Raw genomic sequence first — 16,326 nt, forward strand, 5'->3', positions numbered from 1 at the left:
ATGCCAAGCAATCCAGGCACTTTTTTTTTTTTTTAAAACCCGTCTCTCCCCTCCTGCACACACAACCGTGCCAACAATGAGTCCTGCCCTGCCTCCAAGTGGTAGCAGACCTAGGCTGACAAAACTGCACTGGAAAGTCCCCGTTGGTCCAGTGTGGGCTCCCACCCTGGCTTCACACGCCAAAGCCCTCCACGTGTGCTCATCTCCATTCCTGCCTGTTTTTCTGCTTTGTTGTTTTGTTGTGTTTTTCTTTCCCTGGGTGCAGAAACCAGGCTCCGGCCCACTTCCTCCCCACCCGCCCCACCACCCCCCGCCTCCTTTCTAAATGACTCAAAGCAGAGAGGCCTCAAAATGGTGAGGAGCACTTGGTGCTGCTGAATCCTGGTGAGCCAGGAGCAGGAATGCCGATTCATCGCACATCGAGATGGAATGTAAGGGAGGGGCCCCACGGAATGAAATTCAAGTCCTCAACATCCAGAGACAAAGGGACCCACGTTGCCCTGGCCTTATTTTTTCCACGAGTTGGGTCCATAGATGCAGTTTACATTGGTGTCAAGCTGGTGTCAAGCCCTGTGCTGGATACTGGAGCCACAGGTAAAAATATAGACAAACAAACAAACAAACAAACCCCAGTCCTTACGCTTGAGAGACAAAGCCTGGCAGGGGAAAAGGTCAAATGCACAGTTACGAGCAGTGCGCTGGCGGTTGCTGGCGCAGGAGCTCCGGGCCACCCGGCACAGCGCCCTTCCGGAAGCGAGCATCGCGGGCCCAGAGGCAGTGCTGCGAGACCTGCCGTCTCTGCTGGTTACCAGACCCAGGAAATCCCCGTGCGTCCTTCCCCGCAGCAGCGGTCATGTAGAAAGGTCACGGAAGGTGAGGAGTGAAGAGGCAGAACAGGGGCCAAGAGGATCCAAACCAGAGACCGTCCCAGAGGGGCTGGGAGACGGCCAGGGGTTCTCCATGAGCCCGGCCCATCCAGAAAGACGGTGCCACGGACGTGCTGCCCTCGGGCGGGAGCGAGGGGAGATGGGAAACCGAGTTTGGCTTGCCGCCGGCCCCGTGCTTGGCCGGCCCCGAGCACAGCGGTCCCAGGGAGCCACACTCCCCCAGACTGGACACCGTCGACTAAGAGACAAGCACCCTCACTGGTTTTCACACAGAAGGAGAAGAGCCCGGATGGCTTTCATACTTAGTAAAATTTGGTTTTAATCAAACTCAGTTAATTATTGACTCAACGAGGATGAAACAGGAATAAAATCATTTTTGCCTTAAGCCAAACTATTAAGAAGTCTCATATAGTTAATAGACTAAAAGTCCTCCGAATCGTTCCTTTAGCCTTTGTAATATTCAGTCTTAACTCCATCATTATTGTGCTTATCTCTCGGTGCCAACGAAGGGGATGCAGCTGGGGAGGCTGCGTGTCTATGTGAGGGAAAAGGACGCGCAATCGCCAGAACCGAACACCACCGTGCCTTTTCGCTGGATCAATAAAGCAAGGCAACATCCTTTGTGAGTCTTTCTTATCCTGAAGGACTCCCAGTTTTCGTGGGTCACTAATCTCCCTTTAGGGCAAAGATACTCAGGCCTTTCGGGGCTTCTGCCTCCTTGCTGCCCGGCATTGTAGGCAGCGCCTCTCAGTGCAAAGGGCTTTCTCTGCTCACACACTGGGTGTGCAGCACAGGGGTGACTGGGCAGCGCTGCTTCCTGGCAGCTGGCACTGAGGTGGGGCAAAGACGGGCCTCCTCCAGTCCACACCCTGTAAACTCCAGAACCAAAAGGGCCACCAGCTCCATGAGTGACAGAGTGACGTTTACTGAGGAGTGAGAATAAACCAGAGTACACGTAAGGATGCCTAATGAAGTTCTTTTTTCCCCCTTTATGTCAATAACCTTGATGATTTCTAAAAATATCGAATTCCCTGAAAAATATGTTTTTCCTAAGTTTTAGTACTGCTAGTACGTAGTTTGCCTTTGAATTTTTTTTTCCCCTGGAGGTGTGGAGGGGAAGGTGAAGGCACAGAACTGCAGAGCCTTGGTGAAAACCAGCTACGGGCGGACATCTCTGCACCCAGCCCCCCCGTCCCCGCAGCGTGGAGCTGAGCGTTCACGCCACGGGACTCTCTCTCTTCGTGCTTAGATCCCATCACACAAGAGTTTGTCAAACATACCACAAGGTGCAGGAGGGGCAATGTAAACACAATATCCTACCCACACACCAGTTAGCGGAAAGCCCACTTACTGTTCCACAATCACGGCCGTTGGTATAAACCCAAACAGACCCATAGCTTGAAATTATTTGGCTTCATGAATGCAGAGCTTATAAACTGAGACCTCAGAACCAATGGTCTTTGCCTGAGGTCCCCCCGGGTGGCCAGGAGCTATGGGGAGGTGTGACAGGTGGTGGAGTCCAGTCAGCGACCCTAACCACGCTGGTGGGGATGCAGACCGTGAGGAAGGCTGTGCATCTGTGGGGCCAGGGGCTATACAGGAAATCTCTGAACCTGTCACTCAATTTTGTTATGACCCTAAAACTGCCCTAAAAAATAAAGTCTCATACAAAAATGGAGAAAAAAAATCTCAAAAAGGAACACATTCTGAATAACGTTGAAAGAAAACCTGTCGTCAGAGCAAAAGGTGGGCTTTTCTTATGGATTATAGTTTCAGGGGGCCACACGGTCCAGCTCCCCTAGGTGCGTAAACCTCGGTGTCTCCCCAGTCAGCCACGGCCTGAGCCGCAGCTATCTGGCGCGGGGGTGACGGTCACTGGACACCAAGGTGATAGGCTGACTCCCACAGTGAGTTTGGGCCTTAGCCACAGATACCCCCACAGCACCTGCACACTTTCCTGGCCACGCCTTCTTCCCAAGCTTCCTATTAACATCACTTTTGGCAAGATTCAGCCCCTTTGATTTCTGAGGACTTACACGCTCTCCTTCTCAGCCGCTGGACCTAGCCAGGAGGGAGACAGCTGGGGAGTGAGGATGTTGGCAGCCAACAGCAACCTCTCTGTCCGTGAAGATGGCCCAGGGAAAGGTGTGCCGGGGTGGCTACAGCAAAATGTCCACGTCTCAGGCCCCAGCTGCCAGCCCCCTTGGGGACAGCCACCACAATCCCATAGGATGAAATGAAAGCGACTGTTTTGGGCTGACGTAGCACGCTGTCAGCAATATGGTCCAAAGAGGCCTGTGTCAGTAGAAAACCAGAGACTCGGGGTGTGGAGAGGACGTACTCACCTTTAACGCCCACGTGCCCAAGAGGGAGCAAGATGGACAAAGCCATTTGCCACAACACACCCATGGAAGCGCGGCGGCTGTGGGGAGGCTCGGACGTCTCTCACATCATAAGCACCACTGGGTGAGCGTGCAGGACCCACAGTCTATGCCAACAACCTGCCGACAGACACGAGGCCTCTCCTAAATGCCATCTCCGTTCGCCACAAACACGAGATGCTCCAGGAGGTGCCACGTACCGCAGGACATCCCGGCATGTGCTTTGCCAACGTGGCCCTCATTTGTATGGGGCTTTAAAAAGGCAGAACACCAATGATGACTATAAACACGCTTGATTTTTTTTTTTTTAAGCAACAGGGAAAGGACAAATGAGTGGGAGAGAGTATTCCTGACCCTTTTGAGGAGAGACAGCATGTTTCAAGCAGTCAGAAGGGGTAAAGGGTAGACGGGACTAGCATGGGGACTCTGGGAATCTGAAGAAAAACAAGACAGGGAACGGCGTTGGGGGTGGAGGTGAGTGGGTGACCAGGGAGGCTGAATCACACTCTCTGGAAAAGAGTCCAAAAGATGTATGAGCTCTAAGTGGCCAAAAATTATGAGAGACAAAATGAAAATCCATAATTCAGCTTAAGATACCCCATCAGGGGTTTAGAAGAGTTTGTCATTTCCCATTTAACCCTTCCTCTCCTAGGGAATTTCTGAGAACTAGAAATGTGTATCGATTTTGATTCTTCAACTACAAAGTAATCTGAAATTATAAAAGTAATCCATGTTCATTAAGAAAAGAAAATCGAGGACAGACTGGTCTACAGTAAACCATGATCATTTTCCTATGGCTTCCTATCCAAGCCCACTCCCCGGCGGGGGTGGGGGTAGAGCCTGATCCACAATCCGCTGCTCATCCTTTCAGACCTTTTCCTGTGTGTATACAGATGCATATTTAAAAAATGATTTTTAATTAAAACAATCCAAATCAATGAAATATCTCTACTTTGCAATATGTCATGTCCAAGAGGCCTGACCTCCTGGGCTCAGCCACGGAATAAAGACACCTCCGTCCACAAGATGGTGGTGAACTGAGTCGGGGCAAAGTACCTAAGGAGGAAATAACAAGCCTCTCTAAGGACAGGCCTAAAACCCTCAGAATCGGCTGTCACCATGCAATGGACATCAGCCTCTCACTCAACTGACAGGCCTTCCTCCGGCTATAGGATCTTGACTGTAATTACAGGAAAGGCCATACCATAAAGATGGGGGGAGGAGCTAATTGACAAAAAGTTCAATGTGCTGACTCAAGGACCTATGGCCAAGCCTTCGGTTTCTTTTCCTCAAAAAGCCCGTAATGTACAGCACATTAAGCCGTGACCCTGCAAACCCAGGCGATGAGGTATTCCAGGCAGAGCACATGTGTGAGGCTCACACACAAGACTCCTGGCCTTTTGCATCAGAAATGTCTTTCCAGTGCTTCTGCCCAGCAAAAGAATTTTCAAGAGGCACAGAAGTGATTTATTGCTGGGTTTGTTTTCTCTTGTTTGCTTACTGCTTTGTGTTCGTTACATGTTTGTTAATGCATCCAAAATGCAAAAGGAAAGACTCGGCCTTGAGTTTCAGACCTCCTTTAAGCCTCTGGTTCCCAACTTAGCAGTCTTCGGATCACCATAAAAGCCTGGAATCCAGGCCCTGCTCAGTGAGGAAGTGTGCCATTCGTCTACACAAAGGGAGAGGAAATTAAGGATGGCCACTCACCATTCAGCGGGTGAGAACATGGACTCCACAGGGTCAGACGACTATCTCAGCTGCGTGCTCTTGGCCTGGTTATTTATCTTCTACGTGCCTCAGTGTTCACGTATCAAAAATGGGGATAGGATCGTGTCAAGGGGTTAATTTATGTAAAATGCACAGAACAGGTGTCATGTATAATACATGTATGTGCCTGTAAGTACGTGGCTAGTGCTACACAGGTGCTAGCTGCATTTGTTCTGCGGCTTCTCAGTGTCATGTCATTAATGAGAACTCACCAATGATTCTCTTTAAACAACCCAAAGATATTTTACAAATAAGCCAACTGACCCTGTGGCAAGAATGACCTAATGCAATTGCTCTCTTCTGCTATAAAAGGAAATAACGAACACACGCATCAATTACCCACAGCAGTGGACACAGCTTGATGCAACAGAGATGTTCCTGAAACGTCGTGTGTATAAACCAAATCATACTTCCAACAAGCTGGGTAAGCTTGCCACTGCAATGCATCTTGGGACGAACACTTACCGTTCCAGGGAAGCTTCCAGATCAGAACCATGCCAGCCGCCTATTTCAACATGCAAATGCTTAACACAGGACATTTTCTTATAGCTGGAGAATGAGCATCAGGCCTGGGCAGACAAGGACACAGCAAACTCTTATTATTCCATTAGGTAACTGGTTCAAAGTCTTTCAGACTTCTTCCAGAAGGAAGGCCATGCTCTGACCAGGAAAACATCACTGGCAGTCAAATTCCCAAAGGTGTGACCACTGTACAGGGGCCAGTCTGTACTCTGCAGGAAGAACTATGATCCTTTTATCAAAAGATCACTTTGCTAGGATGGCAGATAAGGAGTATGTCCCACGGTGACTCCATGTGATTAGTAATGGTTACTTAGAGCAGCCTGCTGAGTGGGACTGATTACTGATGCCTGTCATGGGTACAGGACTGGGGACACCCACACATGCAGATCGTGCACTCACCATTCCCATATTTGCAACACACAAGTATTCAATATATGAAGGATGAAGTTCCTGGTTATTTGTTGAAAGGCTACAAACTGAGGGAAAAAAACACCTTTTGATATGATAACACATACTCTCTCAAAACCAATTACTTCCTGAATTATAACTCTGTAAGTTACTGCAAATTATTCAGGGCACAGAAACACCACAATAAAATTTCCCTAAGCCAATATATAAAGAAATTTCAACATAAATCCAGTCTCACTTGGGAGGTAATAAGGGAACATGAATTCTGTAAACACCTCCTAATAACAAATCTTGGGCTATGACCCCGAGGTCAAAGGTGAGAGCCCATCTCTTGCTTCCTGCCTTGGTTTTGGATGTAGCAAAGCACTCTTATATTATACGAAATCAGCCCAACATGGATTGGACGGTGAACGTATTTGATTCCAACACACTGTGAGGTGGGTTTTTTATGTGATGATTACAGTGAGGCAAAGCAGTTACAGGAACGGACTTAACTGCTAAGAGGTCACTGAGGTGGTCCTTCAAGCAGATGATGTCATAGATCAATTTGCCCAATGGCTAGTGGATAAAAAAGAAACAAGAAATGACACACACGCCTTCAGAAGACCTGTTTTCTTCATGATTGTGTGGCTGTTAAGAGGTGCGTCTCTCCATTTCTACTGGCCTTGGGTTCAAGCCTTCCCATTCTATGCTCTGGCAAAGTATCATTTGCTACACTCAGATGTTCCAGGGGCAGGGAGAAAGCCAGGGGAGGGTGTTAGCCAACAGCAGGTGGGCTGCAGCATCTCAGGAAAGATGGAATGGCAGCACAGGACTGGGGCGGGGGCTTGGGTCTACAGAGGCATCTGGCAGTTCCACCCTCTCTTTGAATGACTATTATTCAAAATAGCTTTAAAGATTTTTTTTTTTTTTTTTTTTTTTTGTCAGAGAGAGAGGGAGAGAGAGCGAGCACAGGCGGACAGAATGGCAGGCAGAGGCAGAGGGAGAAGCAGGCTCCCCGCCAAGCAAGGAGCCCGATGTGGGACTCGATCCCAGGACGCCGGGATCACGAACTGAGCCGAAGGCAGCTGCCCAACCAACTGAGCCACCCAGGCGTCCCTCAAAATAGCTTTAGATGCTTACGTTTTCTCCTGGGGTTTCAAATTAACCCTCATCTTCCAGCTTGCAAATAAAGAAACTCCAGGTGTGAGTCAGCGATTCCGAGTTTGATTGGATTTTGTAATCACTCCCACACACAGGCGATGCACCCTCTTATACTTCATTGAAAACAAGGCACTGAGCACCATTAGATCTTAAACACAGATCCATATGGGAAGGGGGAGAATTAAATTCAAATACTGTTCACTGAGCAACTAGTAGATACCTGGCCAGGGTTAGAAATGGAATAAGGCGCAATCCTTTTTTCCAAAGAACAAGTCATGCAGTAGTCATGCAGGAAGATGACTGTGTGACTGGACAAACACGGAAGGATGCACCCACCATGTCAGGGTAGCACTAGGAGGGGGTGACCAGTTGCCTAGATGAGTAAAGCTCTGGGAAGGCTTCATGGAAGACATGATGCCAAGAACTGAGTTTTGAAGGATCAACAGGAATTTGCCAACAGACAGGGTGAGAAGGGGCAAAGGCAGAGCTGGCACCAATGATTCAGCCTGGTGAGCTTAGCTCCCTATGGCTAATGCACCCAGTTGGCTAGTGGAGGGAAGGGGAAGGAATGGGGGCTGCACCAGGTGCTGGGGCCAGGTGAGGGATTTGTGAACCAAGCCAAGGAGTTCACAATGACTCTTTTGCATGGGCTCTCTGTACTTCTATTTTATGAGCTCTTTTAACAAGTCCTCTTTGGTAGTAGGGCAAATAGTGATGTGAGAAGGTTTTGAGCCACTAAATTCACTGAGTATCCCAGTGCTTACATTAGGGAAGCGAAGTAGAAGGTCACTTGGTAAGGAAACCCCATACTTGAGGAGCCATCATACTCTGCTGCAGGGTATGGAACTGAGGGCAAAATGGCTGGATGTTCCAATGGGTGCTTTCCAATTCAAAGAAGGACGTCTGAACCATTAGAGGGACTTTCGTTTCTACACAATGTCAAATGGCCCTGATCTGTCTCACCTCTGCCCCACAACAAGCCAGAGGTCTGAAACTAGTAAAATGTTGGAAACAGCCTAGTATTCAGGATCTTCTCGTGGAGAGGGTATATCAATTTATAGGCATGACAGGAATGAGCACAAGACAATTCCACCAATTCTGAGTGCCAAAGGAGCCCAGTGTGATGACCGAAGACAAAGGGAACCACACAAACATATGCACATTAATAACAGACTAGGTCACTTTAAAAGAGACTAATTAGACCTGAACATTAGTATTATGCTGGGTTATTAACATGTCACACACAATCAAGTACTTTCAGCATGCTTCTCTTCGTTCACGGCGGTGATCATCAGGACCACAGATTATCACCTAGCTATTTACCTTGCGTGTCCTTGATAAGGAAAAGTCAACCCAAAATTAAAGCAAACCCACACCGCAACCAAGGAAAAAAAAATTTTTCCCCCAATCTGAACAAATCGTTTAGTGTAAAAATAAACAGAACTAGAAATTGTCTCTAATAAACTAATATTAGTCTCCCCAGAGGGTTAATTATGTCGCTCTGTATTTTAAGAAGAATGTAAATTGCCAGTTTCAACAGATGTTCTTTTAAAAGAATTGGTTATCTGGGAAATGATGGGTCTTTGTTCGAGCTTACCCCAGCGGAATATAAACATTAAAATCATCCGACTATCTGTCAGCGCCCCCTCCTCCAACAACTGCTACCCACACCAACGACAGACCCTTTGGTTATCAGCAGCTTTGATGACAAAGGGCTCCAGCCAGCACCGTGGTCTCAGAGAGCACACAACCTGTTCCGATGATTTCCAAACACCCCTTCTACATCGTGAGGACCTCAGGATGGTACCTTCGCATCACTGCAATCCCCAGTTTGGGTGCTCAGCCCATTGTCACTTCCATCTGAGTCATTTACCGTGAGGAGCAAGGCTGTGTGCTCGCGAAGAACCAGAGTTAGAACCTTCCAGAAATACCAGTCCTTTCTGGATTCAGTTTAAATATTCAAACATGTAACACACACATGCTACACATGCACGCGTGCATACTTGAAAATTTCTTATACGGGAGGAATGAAACTTCAAGTGTCGTCACTGGAGAAGTGTTTAGAAGAAAAGAACTCAGAAACCTCCCTACTGCTTTCTCACAAATGGCATTTTGTAAACACTGAAATGTCATGTTATCGGGTTCAGAGTGAGGGCTCCAGCTTGGCTCTCTGGTCTTGGCATGGCAGTTCATTATTCCACGTTGAGGAATGCCACTGGCCCAAGGGGTAGAAAGAGAACATGTGTGCTCACGTAGCTGCCCACATCATGTGCGACCGCCAGCCTCACCCAACCTAACTTCATTATCATCCTGCTTAGACTCACTTCGCAGATAGGGAAACTGAGGCTGGGCGAGATTAATGACTCCTAGGAAAACTTAACAGAATGTGCTTTCGTTATTGATCTGCTAGTCACAAGCATGAAATCTCGCCTCAGCAGATAACTATTGATCTCTTTAACTGTTTCTGAAAGGGCCTACTCACTGCAGAATTTAGGTACTCTGAAAAGACCAAGAGGTCTTAGGTCCTATTGGCAGGAGGGGTCAAGGCAGCCTAGTGCCAACACATGAGGGGAATGCTCAAGTGATAATAAGACCAAAAGAACAGCAGCAGCGGGGGTAGCTGACCCAAGGCCTCCTCTGGAACACAGCTGAGAGAGATGCTGCACATTCATCATTTAGTCTGATTGCCCAGCGACTGTGCCAGGGAGACATCATTATGTCCATTTACCAGGTGAGGAAACTAACACTCGGAAAGGTGAAATCAATTGTTCCACGTCACCCAGGTCCTAAGTGACTCACAAAAAACATTCCAGCATCTACCTGACTCACAACGTGCCCTATTTCATCACAGTCACCGTCTCAGATGATGCCAAATGAGCAGAGACTCCCCACAGCGCCCCCCACAGCGGCTCCAGAGGCTCTCACATCAGCTTCCTGAGGACCCAGGTGCAAGACAGAGCCATCAAGGAATGGATCCCACCGTGTTAAGATGCCATAGTGGAAGGCTCAGCTGGAAAACCAGAAAGCCCTATGTCTGCAGAGGAAAACCCAGGAAAAGCTCCATCTCAGCCCTTCTGTGGTGGAAAAATGGGCACCGCTGTATAGGTTAAGCATGGCACAATTCCAGGGGCACCTTTCACCTGGACTAGGATATGAATGGTGCTACCAGAGTCCAGCTGTCGAAACATGCTCTGCTCCTCGGAGAGAGCTTGGAGAATCCAGGAACCAGTCCCGAAATTCATTCCGTACTAACTGCTGAGACTGTGTCCACTTGAAGGCTATCAGGATAAGGAGCATCCTCTGAATGGACTGGATTCCCACATCCCGTCCACCCCCGGCTAAGGGCGGCAAGAAGCTCTACAAGGCACACCCCGCAGGCCCCGGAGAGGAGAGCTGTGTACTCCAGCGCTCAGACACCAGAGCGAGCAGCAATCCCAGAAAGAAGCGGCCCAGCTCCACCTACTCTGCAGGGCCTGATAATGGCTGCACTTCTGCTAGAGCCTGGGGCTGTGGGCTAGTGGCCCTGGGTAGAAACACTGCTTTTCTCCCTCCAATCTAGGTCCCCTGGGCAGAAGTTGATTTGGTGACAAAAAGTTATTTTATTTCTAATTCTAGTTGTTTGCAAGGCCAGAGAGTCCTAGAAACCGGAGGGTGAGGGGTTAAATGCAATGAGACAATCTCATTTTTCCTTTCCTGTACACTCGCAATAGTTGGAAAAAGTGGCTCTAGAATGCATGTTTTGTCCTCCTCCCCGCAGAGGGCGTTTGGCAATATCTGGGGACATTCTGGATTACCCCTACTTGCAGAGAGGGGTTGCTACTAGGATCTAATGGATAGAGGTCTGGAACGCAGCTCCACATCCTATCATGCACAGAGCAGAAGCCCACAGCAAAGAATGATCAGCACTGAAGGTCAACAGTGCCAAGGCTGAAAAGGCGCCCAGGCTACCAGGAGCTTCTGCAGGAAGTCTCAGGGAGGTAACAGACGAGCCATGACTTTGAGTTTTCCAAAACCTGAGCAAATGGTGGTCCTGATATTATAATGGCATGCAAAGATGTCACATTAATAAGTGACTCCCTTCAAACATGTGGGCTGGTCTCTAATAGATCTCATTAGTTTGGATTAGTAGATGGGATGCGGAGTTGTGCAAACCATTCCCAGAGCCTCAGCTCTGCTGATGCATCTGTTTTTCTGGGGGGAAAATAACCACATCCTTGCTTTAGTCGTTCAGGGAAACCTAGCACCTGTCTATTTCAACATGTTCGGGATGAAGAAAAAAAAAAAAACACAACCTGGGGAAAAAAAAACAGAGATAAATTATTTATCTACCATAAATATTAAAGAAAATTGCAAAACATAGTCTGGTGTCACCATGCTGTTGTTACAGAATCATCTCGTTATAGCTTCCGGCAAAATACTGTTGTCCTTAATATCAGTACAACAGACTCGTCTGGGGTGTACCAGTCAGGGTACATGTGTCTGCTTGCTGTCGAGGACACTTAGCAGCATGCCAGCCAGCTCGTCACGCCCCAGCAGAAAATGGTGCAGGGATGCCCTGTTAGGCATGAGCCTGAATTAGGAGCAGATCATGAACTTCTTCCGAACCCAGGGTGCAATTTAAAACTGGCAGTCAGTCAAGCACAAGGCGCTGCGCTGCTGCGGGATCTGGCCGACTCCAGAGAGCCGCAGCTCCATCCCCAGGAATCTGTTGAACGGCTGCTGGACACGCCTACTGTCAGAGGTTAAATGACACAAACTCACGATTAAATAGCTCTAGGAGAAAACAAAGGCAAGTACTCCAAATGCAGTACTTCTGCAGAACTGCAGTGAGCCTGGCTGTTTGGCTATGCCCTTGAGGTCGTGTCCATCGCGTCTGCAAAGTGGCCGTAGCTACACAGAGCGTATTCGGAACGACAGGGGATGTGCCGCCTCCACGTCCTGTAACGTCCCGGAGCCCACGGCACATGTACCGCACGGTCCGCAGCGAAGGCTGGAAATGCGAGCCGGCAGCCCTCCCTGAGAGCCGGGTGTCAGCCACTTGCCAGCACAGCGTCACAGACCCCTCACCCCCACCCAGCCATGGGACACGGGAGCCACATTCACAAAGGGATTTTGTCTTCCAGTAAAACGGCTCTTGTTCAAAGTTGAGCGAGCTCCTCTCCGCGGCTACCCGGGCTCCTAGGTAACCGCGAAGTTTAAGAAATCTGCATGATGATAATTAAACACTGTAAATAATTTATCTGCTGAAGCTTTCCCGGCTGGCCCGCTGGCCTCTGTAGGAACGTGATCCCTGCTGACACTCTGAATAAGGCTGGCGGAATGGGTGGCGCGAGGAGTGGCGGGGGACGCAGGCTCCCGCTCGGTAATGGATGACGCCCCAGGCCGGGAGAGGGAGCCTCCGTGGCAATCTGCTCCTTCATCTGGAGCCGCTTCCAGGCGGAGGTGCTGCCCCGCGGCAGAAGCACAATGGCTCGCTGGTGGGCAGATGTCCTTCACCCGGGGGGCAGCGCTCCTTCGGCACAGCCGAACCAACGCGCGCTGCAAGACGCCCCCCCATCGCCGAAGAGCGCGGCATATATTAATTTAGCAGGTTGTTGAATAATGCTTGGAAGGGGGATTTATGAAGTAGAAAAATCACGCGGCGAGGCAAAATAATGACTTTCCAACCAAATGGGAGGAAGAAAGGGGGCTCGGCTTCCAGGGAGGAGAAGTGGAGAGAGCCTAACGGACCCCCCCCCCCCACACCCCCGCCACCGCCGCCCAGGGAGAAACCCGGGGCCGGGCTGCCCACGGAGTCAGGCACGGCCCGGTTGGGCAGGCCTGATGCAGAGTCATCATTTGCCATCCGCTCCCCAAGGGGCAGTGTTCACCAAAGCCGCCACAGTGTGCTTACAGCGTGCAGCCGGGGGAGGTGGTGCGTGTGTGGGGGCACCGGCTATGTGGGAACTCTCTGCTCAGGCCACTCAAGTTTGCTCTGAGCCTAAAACCACTCTAAACAATAAAATTTATTTTTTAAAGTGCATGTAGCCCTAAGCCCTGTGTTCAGCTGACTTGTTTACTTTCTGCTTGGGAACCTGCATGGAGGCTTCCAGAAGTTGCCCCAGCTTACTTTGCAGGGGCGCTCGGGAGCAAGGCGGCCCCGCTCAGCTGCTACTCTGCGTGTCTGTGCTGGGGTGCTGGGGTGCTGGGGTGCTGGGGCGGTCAGCCTCACCAGGGGCACAGAGCAGGGGGCCAGTCTCCTATAGGCACAGGAGCTTAATGGGGGCAGCGGGCACCCTGAAAAGCCCGTGGAAAGACTGCCCCTCAGGAGGCAGCTATTAGAGAAATGGAAACAAAGGTGTTATCCCTTCAAATTCTCCTCCCTCTGCCCCCATCCATCTTCCAGAACTGTGACGCCAGGACAGCTTTGGCAAACTCGATCATTCCTTCGAGGCTGACAGAAGTTGGTCTGCTTCCTATATGTCATTTTTTGGGGGAAGACTGTCTGTTTTACCTAAGGAAAGTAAAAGTAGCAATCTGCTGACCAAGCCCAACCTTTAAAGCCCGGCCTCCACTACTGCACACAAATACTATTGTTTTCCAATTTAATAATTATTAAATTGTAGTGTAAAACCCAAGTGCTGCTTAAGTATGCGTGATTATTAGAGTACAAGTCAATTGTGGATAACACGCAGATATAAATGCAGCTAATAAGTCTTACTGTAATGATTAATCAATTTATGAATACATTATTTAAACTAATAGCTCAGGTAGGGTATCTTAAACAAGTTACAGAGGACATCGACCAATTCAAATACCAGCTGCAGGATCAATAGCAAACTGTAAGTAAACTCTGGGGAATAGGTATACTTTGCAAAAAAAAAAAAAAAAAAAAAACCACCAAAACTGCAAACAAAAGGGTCTTGGATGAAGGAAATCTACAACAATCTCAATATTTTAAGACAGATGCAGAGTACTTCATTATATGTCAAAGCTTAAAGGGAAAGGTAAAAAAGTATTAGCACCAATCCATTCTCTTTTCATCCTATGTGTACTTTTAACTGAGAGTGGCTCATACAAATATGTTTTACACAACTTATGCACACATTTGCAAATAGAATACATCTGATTCCTTTGAAAAAATGATACATCAGGTTCTTTACATCAAAAGGTAGCATATTTATCAATTTATCTACAAATGCCCCTTTAGGGCACTTGGGGACAAAAGGTGGCACATTTATTTATCTACAAATGTCCCTTTCACAGAAAAAAAATATACATTTTAGACATATATATGCTATTTATATTATATATATAATATATAGGTATATGTCTAAAAGGTAAAAGTAGCAACTTTCCCCAAAGGGGCCCATGTTCTAAACGACACACCAGGGCACACCCGCTCTGTTAGGGCCGCAGAGCTCCCTCTACTGAAAATCTCAAGGGGGTTTTTGTGAGCCAGGCAAACCCTAGAGTTTTAGCTCGCTCCCTTCCCTGTTTTTTTCTGTTTGTTTAATTAAGACTAATTAATGTGAGTTTAATAAATAAACCAAAATGGCCTTGATTTCCAAAGGTGTGATATTTTATCACAGTTACAAGTGATGCTGCATTTTAAAAAATTAATTAGTTATCTTGTGAGACCGGCCACACATTATTGAGTAAGTAGCAGCGGCTAAGTGAAACAGATGAAATATTGGTAAGCGATGCAGCCCACAGTATAAGTATGTGAAGGAGGTCAGAGGTTAATCCCTATTGATTTTCCGAGTCTACGTACAGCACCGCTGGGAAAGGCCGGTTCTGTTGGCAATCAGCTAGCACAAATACATTATAAATCTTAACTGTCCACCTTCACTGATCAGTGCCACTTACTTCCTTCACTAAAGACCATTAAGAAACTACTAGAAAAAAAAAAAATCTACCCAGATGCAGGTAAAAAGGAAAGCACTTTCAAAGTCCCCCATGTCAGAGAATGCTGCTTTGTAGATGGAGGACTTCCCCTGAAAGCCGAGGCACACTTCTTGGGGGCTGGATGGTTCCTCCCGTAGATGGGGACATGCAGAAACATGGCACGTTTTTCATATGGTTTCAACACCAAATCAGAAACATCCAAGTGCCTTTGACACTTGAACGCCTGGGAACGTAGAATAAACAGAAGGGATGAAACTGACACAACGGAGGCAACTCCATCTTGGTTTTGTGTAATTTCAGCCCAGCACAACCTTGATGCTAACCAAGAGTAAGCTTCAGTGACCCTCAGGTTCGAGGGCTCCTCCCAAAATTCTGCACCGAAATGTTTTACCCTTTTCTAAAGTGGTCCCCTGACAGAGCTTCCGCTCCCACAGAGCGGGATGCTCACCACCAACCCACTTCCAGGAACATCTATGAATGGCCCTTTCTTTTTCAGGCTTTTCTCTTAACAGAGAGTGCCATATGTCTCCTGTGGGCCTGACACTCTTTCTGGGTACAGCAAAACAGATGAGTAAGATGGGGTGCCTCCCCAGAAAATTGAAACACATGTTCTTTGTCAGAACATTCACTCTCACACAACATGGCCCTGGAAAACAGTCTTGGTGCTAATAGGGGCTAGTTGTCCTAACAGGCACTTTGTCACTGCCCAGCATTATGACGCAGCCAATTACTTAACCTCTCTGAGCCTCGGTTTCCTCACCGTTACAAGTGAAGATAATAATGGCAGTCACTTCACAGGGTGGCCGGGAGACAAGAAATCACATGTAAAGTACTTAGCACGGGCCCCAGTAAGCATTCAATAAATGCTAATTCATTTTAAAAAAAATTGTGGAGCAATTCGACATTGGAAAAACCAAGTGACCTCTTTCACCTCTGTTTCACTGATAGGGATTGTGGAATTATGATGTAAGAAAATATGGCACCATCTGCCCACGATTCCATCCGAACGGATAATCCGAACGGATGTATCATATCCGCCCACTTCTCAGAGCGGCCGTTGCAGTAACAAGCAGCTTCTAAGTTACTATTCTTGAGACACAGATTTGTTTTTAAAGCTCTCAAAAAGCATATGGAAACAAAAGGTAACCGAAATGTACGTGGTGGGTAGGTCAGCATTAACCAGGGATACAGAGGGAGTTAAGAAATCTCCCGGCAAGTGAAGGTTCCCTTTTGGCACAGAAATTATATATTTTATTTGAAAGTACCAGCACCAGAAAGATGAATAGGATAGGTTCCTAGATAACATGTTATTTCTGCACAGTTTTTACAAA

General features: G+C 48.0%; 1 protein-coding gene across 11 annotated transcripts in view; it reads right to left on the reverse strand.

Moving 5' to 3' along the window:
- Positions 1 to 16,326, reverse strand: part of WWOX (WW domain containing oxidoreductase) — a 944,020-nt gene that overhangs the window by 597,024 nt on the left and 330,670 nt on the right. The window lies entirely within an intron of this gene.

Source organism: Lutra lutra, chromosome 17 (genome assembly GCF_902655055.1).
Source record: "Lutra lutra chromosome 17, mLutLut1.2, whole genome shotgun sequence".
Classification (NCBI taxonomy): domain Eukaryota; kingdom Metazoa; phylum Chordata; class Mammalia; order Carnivora; family Mustelidae; genus Lutra; species Lutra lutra.